At 42.5% G+C, this 13,628-nt stretch overlaps 1 protein-coding gene across 6 annotated transcripts in view; it reads right to left on the minus strand.

Annotated features, from left to right (window-relative positions):
- Zfx (zinc finger protein X-linked) overlaps positions 1-11,758 on the minus strand; it is a 43,489-nt gene extending 31,731 nt beyond the window's left edge. Inside the window, exons 1-2 of one of the 6 annotated variants that reach the window (XM_040744203.1) lie at positions 9,975-10,542; positions 9,701-9,856 (exon numbers count right to left, since the gene is read on the minus strand). The gene's annotated coding sequence lies outside the window, so the exon portion shown is untranslated. Of the gene's footprint in view, positions 1-9,700; positions 9,857-9,974; positions 10,543-11,127; positions 11,500-11,667 lie in introns of those variants that run through there. The other 5 variants (XM_021223968.2, XM_013126541.3, XM_005087848.4 and 2 more) reach the window with 5 other exon arrangements.
- Between the last annotated feature and the right edge of the window lie 1,870 nt (positions 11,759-13,628).

Genomic DNA, 13,628 nt, shown 5'->3' on the forward strand with positions numbered 1-13,628 from the left:
GCTGTGAGTGGGCCCTCTCTTTCTATCATTTTCTCTCCAAGAACTGAACCCAGGTAGTCAGGCTTAGCAGCAGACATCATCACCTGGTGAGTCATTTGTTATTACTGGATTTTGAATTTTTAAAAAGTCTCACAATTCAATAGCCCTTGCCTCAGCCTCCTGAGTGCTGGAATGACAGGTGCTAGCTACCATATCTGCCTTACGTTTTTTAGTTTAATGCAGTCGCATCTTCAACTACTTTATTCAAACTAAATCTTTTCTTAATTGTCTGGCAACTAATTAAAAACAAAAAAAATCAAACCAGGTGGTAGCACCTGAAAGGTGTGCACCACCTCTGCCCAGCTGAACACACGATTTCCATTACTGCTTTTCCTAAATATGTTATATTAGGTCTCTGAGATTCTGTAATTGTAGCACTAGCACCAGTAATGGTCTCCACATGTCAACACACTGGCAAGAATACAATACTGGTCCTTTCCATAACTAGAACAATGTTTTTTAAATTGGCAGGTGTAGAACTGTAATGTTTCTACACTGATCTTCTGTTAATGCAATTAGCAATTAGGCTTTGTACAAATAACTTAATAAATCCTCGAGTATCAAACAAAAGAATAGGCTGGGTTTGCCATACAAGACCAGCAGTAAATGTACTCCAAACTGACTATCAACAAGTGTTTTTAAATTTCACTATCGTTCCCTGGAACTAAACTAAGGAACCAGCTAATTTAAGGAAGGAATAATCTAAGGTATCTTGTTTTTCCGAAAAAAGTATGAAGACAATAAAATACTAAAAACATGATGATTAAAGTGGGGGGAATTGATACAGAAAAAAATGGAAAACGAAGCCAGTGCTAGCACATTGAGGGGACATGTAATACCAGCATTAATTCTGTTAGACACAGCAAACCTAGGCTAGAGAGGCAGCTCTGTGGTAACGCGCTTGCCTGTCATGTGCAAAACCCTGGGTTCAATTACTAGTGCCACAAAAAAAGAAAAGGGGGAAAAGGAGGGAAAATACATTTAATCACTATAAAGATTTTTTTAAAAAGCTGTTACATTTACAAAATCAAGTTTTTCCCTGTGTTCACACAAAGAAAACTTTCCCAATTATTTTTGCAAAATTAATTTAGCACTTAAAAATCCAAAACAATTTAACCAAACTAGAAACTTAGCTATTATGAATTCCAAGTCAAATATTTCTTAAATAAGACCTAGCATATAAAAAAATAATAATAGAGGGCCAGGCTGGTGGCACATGCCTTTAATCTCAGTCTGAGTTCCAGGACAGCCAGGACTACAACAGAGAAACCCTGTTTCAAAACAACAAAAATAATAATAGTAAATGCCCACTCCACAAGCAGAGAGAAGTTAACACCACACAATCACTACAGTGTTAAAGGAAGAAGCCAAATAATGATCAAAAGTAATCATTCAAACAGGGAATCGGATCAGGCGTGGTGGTGCATGCCTTTACCCTCAGCACTCAGGAGGCAGAGACTGGGGGATCTCTGATTATAAGGCGGGTCTGGTCTACAGAAACCCTGTCTCAAAAAAAGTTACAGTATGCTTTGTTGAATTTACTGCAAGATATTATATGCTGTTTGATCTTATTATGAATTATCCTTGTCACTAAATTTGATTTTCAAGTTGCTTGTTGGTATAAATACAACTGAGTTTTATATCAGTCAATGTTCCCCAACTATGATGCAATACTATAAGAAAAGTCAGAAAATATGCACAGTAATACATGTCTGTAAACCCAGCACTTTGGAGACAAGAGGCAAAAGGATCAAGAGTTATGAATAACAGCAAGTTTGAGCAGCAAGTTTCAGGCCAGCTAGGGCTACTTGAGATCTTGTCTTTAACAGAAAAAATATGAAAAGGACAATTTATTTAGAGCCACTTAATAACAAAAACAGAGCATCAAAATCGCAAGATCTAGTTACCAGAGGAAAGTTTTCAAATTTCAACACATGTACCTCAGTTATAGGTAAAATACTAATGAGCAAGCCTCCAACTTATTTTTTTAATGTCAGAACACACAGAAGGAAAGGCAATAATAGCTTCCAAAGTAGAGCACAGAGCACCCAGAAAACGAACAGTTTGAGAAGTCTGGTAAGTACAGGTTAAATACTAACTTACTAATAACACATGAAAAAAATGGAAGTTAAAGTCAATTTTCTACACACCAACAAGGAAACCTGTATTATATATCAAAACGAGAATTTATACTTTTCCAGAAAAAAAATTTATTTTGTATACATTACCAAAGAAATTTAAAAATAAATTCGCAAGAAGAGCAGAAGGATATACAATGGGAGAGAAGGGGCTATTAATAAATGAAATCCAGCGAGGCAGTGGTGGTGCACACCTTTAATCCCAGCACTCTAAAGGCAGAGAGGTAGGCGGATCTCTGTGAGTTCAAGGCCACCCTGGGCTACAGAGTGAATTCCAGGACAACTAGTACTACATAGAGAAAACCTGTCTCAAAAAACCAAATCAATCAATCCAAAAGAGGAAAAAGAAGAAACCTAGTACAGTTTTACAAACGGAGTTCTACCTAACTTTCAATAGTCAGATCATTTATACTCAATAGATTGTTTCAAAAAAGAGGGAATGTTCCCCAATTCATCTTACAAGTTTAGCTGGGCACAGTGATACACATCTATAGGGGGAAAAAAGAATCAATTAATGGAACTCTATTTCCTTATTATCTAGGACTTTCATTTAGATTTACCAAAATAACTGGGATTATTTAGGTAGGACTTTTATGTTGTATGTGTATGAATATACACATGTATACACACACATGTACATGCATGAATGCACATATGCACGTGTGCATGCTCATGCACAGGTATGCTTGCATACACATGCACACTCACTCACACACCTATGCACAAAAGAAATTAGTAGGGTATTCCCAATTTACAATCAGGACTCTACTGTGAGTTGCTCTTCTAACTCTTCAAACCTGTTCAATTGTTCCTAACAAAACTGTTTTGTGGGCAAGTCTGTTCTTGTGCAAGCAATTTTAACTATATGGTGACACCTGCCTAGACAAAAGAAATTATACAATACTATCAACTGGGGCTCTATTTTTACTTTTAAGATGTTAAAATGTAGAAAGGAAAAGTATATCTCAGAATCCATGACATATCCATGGCAAGAGTTCAGCAATGTAAGATCAATGTTGCTTACGGAAAAAAAAAAAGAGTGGTACAGGTAGCTCAGTTGCAGAGTATTTGTCTAGCTATCATGCACAAGGTTCTGAATTCAATCCTCGGCACCACTGAGAGGGAAGCTGGCAGCAGAGTCCCTAATTCCACAGGCTGTTGTAGAAAATCTCAAGTTCTAGTCCAGCCTGAGCTAAAGAATAAGTTCAAGGCTAAAATAGACATGTATGTGAAAAAATAACAAAAAACAGGACTGCAGGGGTTGAAGATGTAGTCAGTTTGCTTGCCTAATATGCATGGAGTCCTAAATTCAATCCCCAGCATCGCATACTGTGCTATCTAAAAGACTACCAAGGAACTGAGCATAATGGTACATGTCTATTCTAGCACTTTAGAGGAGGCTGGAAAACAGAAGTTCAAGGTTATCCTTGGCTACATACAACTAATTTGAGAACAGCCTGGGATACATTGGGGAGGGGGTGGGGAGACGAGACACAATTTGGCAAAAGAACACTGGTCTAGCATATATGTATGAATCACTGAGTTTAATCCCTGGTGCCACATAAAGATGGAGAAAGAGAAAAGGGGAGGGGTGAGAAGGACAGAACAAACTAAAAGAAGACCTGACTTAAAATAACAACCAAGATTACAAGTCAAGTTTATACTTTTCATTAGAGATACAATAAAAATCCAATAATTCTTCTTAGAAAATGAAAAACAAATCCTAAAGTAGCTAAAATAATCTTTAAGAAAGAAGGACCATACTAAGAATTATAAAGTTATCGTCATTAAATCGATGTGGCAATGACAGAACTAGCCAAACAGGTCAATAAACAGAAAGAGAAACTAAAAACAGATGTGGAGCCAATGAGATGGCTCAGAGGATAAAGGAACTTGCCATCAAATCTGACAACCTGAATTCAATCCCCAGGACCCACATGATAAAGAACTCTTGGAGGTTGTCATCTGACAACACAACAACACACACACAATGTAATTAAAATTTAAACAAATAAAAACAGATGTGCGGAATATGGTGTACCTCAGGAGTTGGGGAAACAGACTGAACTATTTCATAAATTCAAATGCAAACATAAGATCCCTGTATCACGAACTAGCAAAAAAATTCCAAATGAATTGTATATAAGAAAAAGCGCCAGGCGCTGGTGGCGCACATCTTTCCCAGCAGTTGGGAGGCAGAGGCAGGTGGATCTCTGTAAGTTCCAGGTCAGCCTGGTGCACAGAGTGAATTCCAGGACGGCCTCCAAAGCTACAGAGAAACCCCCACTCGAAAAACCAAAAAAAAAAAAAAAAGGCTAGAGAGACCTAGAGAGACGGCTCAGAGTTTGAGCGTACTGGCTGCTCTTCCAGAGGGCCTGAGTTCAATTCCCAGCACCCACATTAAGACCTACAAAAAAGTAAACAAAACTACAAGAAAACCCATAGAATAGGAAGATTTTTTATCATATATAATCACAAATATTTAAGATCCAGAATCCAAAAATTTCCATAAACCGGAAGAAAAAGGCAACAACAACAAAAAACAACATGCAGGGCAGTGGTGGCACACTCCACTCCTTTAATCCTGGTACTCGGGATGCAGTGGCAGGTGGATCTCTGTGAGTTCAAAGAGTTGCAGAACAACCAGAACTGTTATATAGAGAAATCTTATCTCAGAAAAGGCGAGGGGGCAACAGTTCAACATAAAAGTTAATAAAAGGATGTATGTATGTACAAATGATTCCCAGAAAACTCAAATAGCCACTAAGTTTGTTGAGGGCTGTCCAGTCAACCCCAATAATAACCAATGCAATGCAAAAATAAACACAGCAAGGAGATTGCATTTATATACCCAACAGATTAAGAAAAATAGCAAAATCTAAACTTTTAGCAATGATCTGGAAAAACAAGCTCAGAAACACCGGTAAAGACTGCCATACGCGATTCCTAGCAATTCTAACAATACAGACTTCCTCAATACAGCACTGTATTTGTAGTACAATCTCAAGAGAGACACATTTGAGGATGCTCACAGCAGCACTGTTAGAAATTGCTAGAAACAACAAATAGCCTGCTGTGCCCCCCACTGACGTAAACAGATCACAGTGTTTTCATACATTGGCATACAGTATTAGGGAGGGCTTGCCCAGCATCCGAAAAGACCTGGCTCTGATGGCCAGCATGCCTTACCCCCCAATAGTATGAATGAACTACAACAGTACTTTTCAAACTTTTTGGTTTCAGGATTCTTTTAAGTTGTTTTTTTGTTTTGTTTTATTTTTCGAGACAGGGTTTCTCTGTGGTTTTGGAGGCTGTCCTGGAGCCCACTCTTGTAGACCAAGCTGCCTGCCTCTGCATCCCAAGTGCTGGGATTTAGAGGTGTGCACCACCACCTATGAGATCGAGATTCAAAAACAATAATTCATGAAAATAATCTTATTACATAAGTATGAATAATATTTAGAATGTTAAGTTTTTAAGTAAAAATGAAAATGTTTTTACAATTCAGCAAATCTCTTTAGTGACTCACTTCACAGAGGAAAGGTGAATCCCAACTGTACTTACTCCATTATGACACTGTGAATCACATAGTCTCTGATACTTATATAATGCACAGGTGAATGTGGATGAAAAAAGCAAATAAAGATATTATAAAAATAATTCTGACTTCGTGGACTTCCTATAAGACCACAGGCGATCGCTGGGAATCCCTGCAGCATACTGAAAAGTCAATAAATTGAACCTCAAAAATTATGTTCAACACAAGCCTATAATCCCAGCACTCGGGAGGCAGAGGCAGGTGGATCTCTGTGAGTTCGAGGCTGGGCTGGTCGACAGCCTCCAAAAAATTATGTTCAATATGTAGGTGTGGTGGCTAATACCTTTAATTCCAGCACTCAGGAGGCAGAGGCAGGTGAATCTCTTGAGTTCGAGACCAGCCTGATCTACTGAGTTCCAGGACAGCCAAGGCTACAGAGAAATCCTGTCTCAAAAAAACAATAATAACATATAGAACAATGCACACTAGATACAGTTAAAACACATGGTATTTGATATTGTTTTCATTACATACATATTAGAACAATGGTTAAGAGTAGAAAAGAGGAATGGGGATGAAGGGAGACACACCCTTGAATCGGTTAAACTATTTCACTAAACAAAAATTGTATGTGTGTACATATATCAAACATCACAATATTCTAAAATTTGTTAACTCATTAATATTTTTAGTACTTTTGAAGTATTTCATAATTTAAAACTTTAATTTTTAAAAGACAAATGACTACATGTATCAAGGCCATATAGTTTCTTTAAAGTGTAGTTCCTGCTGAGCAAAAAAAAAAAGTTTTGAGATTACGTGGATTTTAAAAAATGCTGTCTGAAAAAACAATTTGGCAGCAGTAAGAGCAGGTTGGCCATACTCCAATCAGATATGGGATAGGGATAGAGGTTACTCAGCACCTGGGTTTGACCTGCTGTCCTAACAAGATAGGTGTGCCTTAAAATGAATATCCCTTGGTCAAAGAACATACTAGATAGATAACTGAATTTAAATAGCTGGAAACTATTCAACTTAAACCAAATTTCCTGCACCCAATAATTTAGATAATTATTTGGGGAGATAATGATCATATGCCAGATACTGCTTGGGGACAAAGACAAATGAAAACTGTCTCTACATTCTATTTAGAAGACACACATACATACAAACATACTGTTAAAACATGAAAGATTAAATGCTAAATTAAAGATGTCCACATTGTTCCATGGAACAAAGAGCAACCACTCAGGAAAACCGGTGGTGTTAACAGAAAGTATAAGAAGGGCAGGCGGTAGTGGCACAGGCCTTTAATTCAGAACCCAGGACGCAGAGGCAGGCGGATCTCTGAGGTCAGTTTGGTCTACAGAGTTCCAGGACTAAACAGACAAACCCTATCGTGAGGGGGAAAAATAAGAAATAGTTGTTTGGAGGCCCTGAACTTTAAAAAAAAATCTTATAAATAGTATTGATCATCTATGTGCTAGATAAGTTTGTTTTCAGCTATGTCAAGACACGTTAGATACTTCAAATGCTGGATGAGAAACTAGATATGTGGGCATAGTTAGTAAGAGACACTGAACTAGCAGAGAAGATTACAGAGAGAAGCTAGCAGATAGACCTTGAGGAAAATCCCACCATAGGAGAGAGACAAAGAAAGCAAAGGTGTATGTGAAACAGAAGACTTATGTGACAACTCCATTAGCATGTGGTAGAAACTTTGTGACTTGGGAATTATTGGAGTTAGGAAAAGGTGAAGTAGAAAGTACTGGTTAAAGCAAAGAAAGAGAGGACATGAGATTTCTGTACAGTTAGCAAAACCAAGAACACTTGTAAGGACAGGGAAAGGCACCAGCAAAGTTGAAGGAGACTGAATCAGGCAAGGCTGGTCTACCATACTGAGTTCCAGGACAACCAGGGCTACATAGAGAGACTCTGTCTCAAACAAACAAGCAAACAGGATGAAATAAACCAAAAAGAGACTGAATCAAAAGAGCTCCATCCCAAGGAGGCTGGCCAAGGTGTATGCAGGCAGCAAGGCTAGACAGAGGTGGGGCAATCCATACTCAGAGACAAAAAGGCAAAGAGAAAAACCTACAACAGAGGAAAAAAAATCACAAACAGGAAGAGCAACTCACAACTACATAACTGGGTTAGCCTTTTCAGTTAGGTTACAAAAATGAAAGAATCTAAGCAAACCATTTTTGGCAATACACGCCTGAATCCCAGCTCTGAGGAGGCTGAGGCAGGAGAATTAGGAGATTGAAGATAGCCAGGCTAATTAATGAGACTGGATCTCAAAAGAAACAAAAGTTAGATCTTTCATGAGGGTGAAGGATTTCAGAAGGCTGTTAAAGGTTTTTTAAGTTTAAAAAAATGAATTGCCCCTGTACACAAACATAAGCAATACATTACCAGTGACAGTGTAAGTCTAAATGATGGAGACTAAACATATACAGCAAGCAATAGAGGGACAAATGTCTTTGAAAGCATACTTGAGCACATTTTTTAAAAAAGGAAATCAAAAAAGGAAAGAAAAAAGAAAGGAAATAGCCATCTATCTGCAAAATACACATAAATTATAAAAAACACACTATCTAGATTTTTCATAAAGAACTCCTTAAGTGTACTAATTAAACTTAATAATTTCACACTATATATTATGCATTGTGACTGCTCTTATCCCCCCCACACACACGCACACCCAAGAACTGCATCCATAAAAGCCTTTTTAAAAGAAATTTTTTTCAAATGTGATTTTTTTTTGAAACAGGGTCTCAACTATGTACCTCTGGCTGTCCTGCATCTCACTAATGTAGACCAGGTAGGCCTCGAACTCACAAAAATCTGCCTGCCTCTGCCTCCCAGTGCTGGGGCAAATGGCATGTCAGGCTTAAGAGAACTTAAAGTTTGCTATGGTCGCTATGAAAAACTCTCCCAGTCCCTCCATGTTCTCCGGTAGCACTATTTCCAACCTGTTGCTGCCTACAAAAGTATAAACATTAACAATGAATAACTACATAACTCACAGGTTTGTGTCATAAAATTCTAAAACACATTTCCCACATGTGCATCTAGATAAGTCAAATATTAATCAAAAAGAAAAAAATAGAACGAAGGAAGGCTTGGCTTAGCAAATAACCCTAGTTAGCCTCTCAAAACAGTGGCTACTCTCACCAAGGAGAAAAACAAATTGCAAAGGGCATCAGAAGGCCACTGTTTTTTTTGTTAACTAATCATCCTTCCAAACTACTTTTCAAAAACTGACTTCCTAAAAAATTACCATGAAAACACTTGTAGGTTCATTTCTCATCTTCAAGTCGCAGTAGTCTTAATTTTCAGCGATGGTGAATGAAATTATAGCAAGGCCTTCTCTATTTACCACAGAAATATTAACCCTAAGCAAAACGTTATTTACAGCAAGTATGAAAAACGGAGCAGCTGTCTAATGAAAACAGAGCATTCAAAATGTAATAAAGTTCTTTTAAAAAGGTAATAAAATCTGGCTCTGACCACTCTTTGTAATCGTCATCGCGGTGAAAACACTGGCCAACCTACAACCTACTTCTCTCCAACTTCTCCTAGAGCCGATGTGGTAGCTATCTAGCACAGATCCGGGTGTGTTCCTTCGTGTAGCGAGGATGAAGGCTCCCCTGCTGCGTCCCCCACGAGCAGAAAACCCTTTCGCCAGTCACCATGCAAACCACCTTTCCAAGCCTTGATTTCCTCACTCCCTACCTATGCTATCCACGCTTCAGCCAAACAGTAAATACTTGCCGTTCTCTGAAGAAACTTCACCCTTGAAATGCCCTTTGCCTGTCTGGGCCACCACCTACCTAAAAACGCCCCGGTCTGTAACCTCAAAATGCCACCTCTTTCAGGACCCCTTTCCTGATTCTTCAAATGGAAACCATGCCTTCTCTGCAACCCCACAGTGCTCGGACGGAGCCTTCGCAGCACTCCGCTCATCTGCCTCGGAACCAACCTGCAGCACGTACAAGAACCTCCTTCATCTTTCTTAGCACCTAGTACCAAGCACTGCTAACACGGGACTCCGAGTTCACCAGGAAAGTTGTGCGCGGTGCAATCGAAACAACTTTCTTCACGGGGTAGAATTCCACTTTCAAACTTCACAAACAACCTACCAGAGCAGATCAATGTACGCTAGGTAATAATGCATCACATTTCGCTGTTCGTTAAGAAAATAACTTTCCTTCCCCTTTTCCTCAAGTTAAAAAATAAAACAAAAAGGTATATACCGAAATTTAAACGCAGCCTCCCAAGAAACTGGTTTCGACAGAAAGAAATACAAAAACTTCCCTCCGACAGTTAAGTCTTCCGCTTTCGTAGGATGCCTTTTTCCCCCTATTGGTCAAAAGACTGGTGAGAACTTTCCCATCGTTTTTCTTTCTTTAATCACAGACTCGTGAGAGCAACGATTGGCGGAAAACAACCGCATCAGGGTCACCCTAACGGCCATGTCTGACTTTGTCTGAGGAAAAAAAATCATAAAATGCCCCCGGTTCCACCGGTGCCACCGGTGCGGATCACCCTGGAGCGGCAGTAAGCGCCTGGGAAAGGCTCGAAGCCCCGGGGCAATCCAGCTGAGGTGGCTCTGGCGCCAGGGCGGCCGCGATGGCCGCCTGCGGCTGCTAGGCTGAAATGCAGCGGAAACAGCAGCCAGTCACGGGGCTGTGGGAGGCTGGGCAGGAAGGTGGCGCTGCCGCCAAGCGCCTGGAATCCAGGCGCTCATCATGGCGGCGAGGGCAATGGCCGCCATGGGGAGCGAACACGCCCCTCCGCGCACACACGACGCCGCGCCCGGGCTCCGGTGCCCGTCGCCAGCGCCGCCGCAGCCGCTGCCCGCTCTCACACCCCCCCCCCTCACGGGCTGTAGCGGAATTTTCTCCTCAGACGCCGCCTTCAAGATGGCGGCTCCCCCTCCCGGCAACCCCCTCAGTCGTCCCCTGCAGCAGGCGCCGATCGGCCGCCATCTTGTCCCCCGTCCCTCTCGTCCCCCCCCCCTCGCCGATATTTACATAGCGAAAATCGGCCGGGCCGGCCTGCGGCCTTCACCTCATGCCTGCAGCCTTCGCCTCCTCGCCAGGCCTCGCCCCCTCACGGTGCCCCGGGTCGGCCGCGTCGCCCACCCAAGACCCCTCGACCGCCTCCCCAACCCCCGGGCAGCACTGCCCCGGCCCCCGCCCGTTTCCAGAGAGCGCCTCAACCGTCGCTCTGAACACCCGGGCGCCACCCCAGGCCTAACTGCGGCCTCCTCCGGGCCTGCACGGCGTCGCGCGCCACGTCGCCCGGCCTAGCGCGGGAGGGCGCCTTGCGGGCCGCCGACCAGGCCGGGACCAGGCCGCCGCGCGCTCGCTAGGCCCCACGGCCGCAGCGGCACCCCAGACTTACCGGACGGGCGTGCGGCGGTCGGCGACGGTGGCGGGTGCTGCAGGCCGGCCTTTCTCTGGAGCACTGGGCCGGGCTCCGGCTGGTGGGGCGGGCGGAGGGAGGGAGGAGGGGCCGAGCTCGGAGCTGACAAAAAGCGGCCCAGCTCCCCGGCACGGGCCCGCCGTCAGCACGTCACGTCACCGCCGGGGAGAGAGACCCAGGAAAATGCGGAAGGATAGATGGGCCCCCTCCTCCGCCCGGTGGGTCCTTCTGACGCCCCGGGTTGGCGCCGTTCACGCCCCGCAACCGGGGAGCCCAGTGGCCTCGCTGCGGCGGGGTCTCGGGCGGCCCGAGTTTCCGTGACAGCGCCCCCCTTCTTTCCACCTCCGCGCTCCCGCCCGCCACCGCCGCCACACACACACCGCTGCCACCGCCGCCTCGGCTGTAAAGTCCGCACGAGGCCGTGGTCCGCCGACCCCGTCGAGAGGCGGGAGGCCCGGGCCGCCCCCCATCATGTTTGTGGGCCGCAACCACCCCCTGGGGGCCTCCAGGGACACCTACCGCCTCTCCGCGAGGGTCCTGGCCTGAGGCGGTGGCTCAAGTGGTTTGCAGGCCCTCAGACCCCCTCCTGCCGTAAATGTGTGTGTGTGTGTTTTTCATCCCCGGTGCCTGGGGAAGAAGATAAATTTAGCCACCCCCGCCGTCTCCTGTCTTCCTTTTAAAAAACAACTTTGAAACAAAATGAGAATGGGTTTGCCAATTTGAATGGGGGGGCTCTAAAACAACTACAGAACCCTTAAAAAATTTAATCAATAAGCTGTCAGGGGGTCAAATCGGTCTGGTGGGGGTACATTTTAAAGACGATCGCACTGCAGTGAACAGGAATTCTTTAGTGCTATAGTTTCTAGACACGTATTAACACTGGAGTGTATAAATTTTAACTTTTAGGTATGTGTCAGTAATCTTGTTATACATTCTTCCATAAATATCTAGAAACAAGATTTTTAAATAAAATTCGTAAACAAGTCCCTTAAAGTTTAAGAAGATGGAGAAGGGAAACTGTATATGAGTCAACAAAATATGAACTTAAAAAATAAGAATTTTGTATTTTCCTCAGTCCAGCTTACTATTTTACATTTCTTTCTTTTTCTTTTTCTTTTTTCTTTTTTTTTTTTTTTTACCCCTTCAAGACAGGGTTTTTCTCTGTGTAGCCTTGGCTGTCCTGGAACTCGCTCTGTAGACGAAGCTGGCCTCGAACTCAGTTTCGCCAGCCTCTACCTCCTGAGCACTAGGATTAAAGGCATGTGCCACCATGCCAGTCTATGTTACAGTCCTACAGTGAATTGGAGACGAAAATGATACTTGAACGTTACAAGGAACACGTTAAATGCTGTATTTTATATATAATATACATTAATGTAGAATCTAACATGCTATAACTTTTTTGTGGTGTACTGGGAGAGATAAGACAATGGGTGTATAGTCCAGGCTGACAATGAACTTGCCGGAGTCACAGGCATGTGCCACCACACCCAGTTTGGCATACTGGCAATGACATTGTTGATAGCTTTTACCCTAGTTAAGACATTTTTTAAATAATTAAGAACACAAAAATGATAAGCAAATAAATAGCATACTGGTGTGAAATGCCTTTAAACATGGAGCTCATATATCAGACACCTTACAATCATAGAAAGCTTTTTACAAGGGAAAACATGCAGTCTAAGAACTACCTAAGACAGGCATGATAACTCAGACTTGTAAAATCCGAAATCTAGAGGCTAAGGTAAGACGATTTTGGCAAAGTTCCCGGCCAGGCAAGGCTATTGATGGGGGACTCTCTTAGGTAGAATCTACACTAAGATTGGAACAAACTAGCATGGACCCTGGGCAAGAATGGCATAAATTTGTGAACTCTCCCATCATTTTTTTCCTAAGGATGTACTAAAATCTAGTAGACCTACCTAATAACCAGATAGCAATTTTCTTCTCGGGGCTTTAGCTTCCTGCCACCAAACAAATTTTCTTTCAAATATAAATGACACCATCTTCATCATTTGTAGATAATTCCTCCAGGCTATGATACAAGCTGTATCCACACAAAAATAAAACTAAGCAAGATCACTTCAAGTAAAGAAATGAGAAAAGGTCAGGTGTGACACACACCTTTAATCTCAGCACTCAGGAGTTTAAAGCAGGAAAATCAAAAATTCAGGCCAGCCTGAACTACACAGGAAAACCATCTGAAAAGGTTGGGGAAAAAAAGTTGGCTGGCAGGCACTGCATTTCCAGATGTTCTGGAAACTGAAAAGGAAGGATTCTTTCAGTATAAGTCTTAGAGGCTAGCCTCACCAATATAGTGAGACCTCATGCCGGGGTGTGTGGGGGGTGTAAGGTAGCTTATGTAGTCACATTAATACAGTTTCTAAATGATAACCAGTGTTTATGGGCCTCCCCTTAATACTAGGTTTGCCCAGAAAGGAATCTCTACATCAGCCACACAACCATAAACAACAGGTTCT

This window comes from Mesocricetus auratus, unplaced genomic scaffold, assembly GCF_017639785.1.
Source record: "Mesocricetus auratus isolate SY011 unplaced genomic scaffold, BCM_Maur_2.0 Super-Scaffold_100003, whole genome shotgun sequence".
NCBI lineage: Eukaryota > Metazoa > Chordata > Mammalia > Rodentia > Cricetidae > Mesocricetus > Mesocricetus auratus.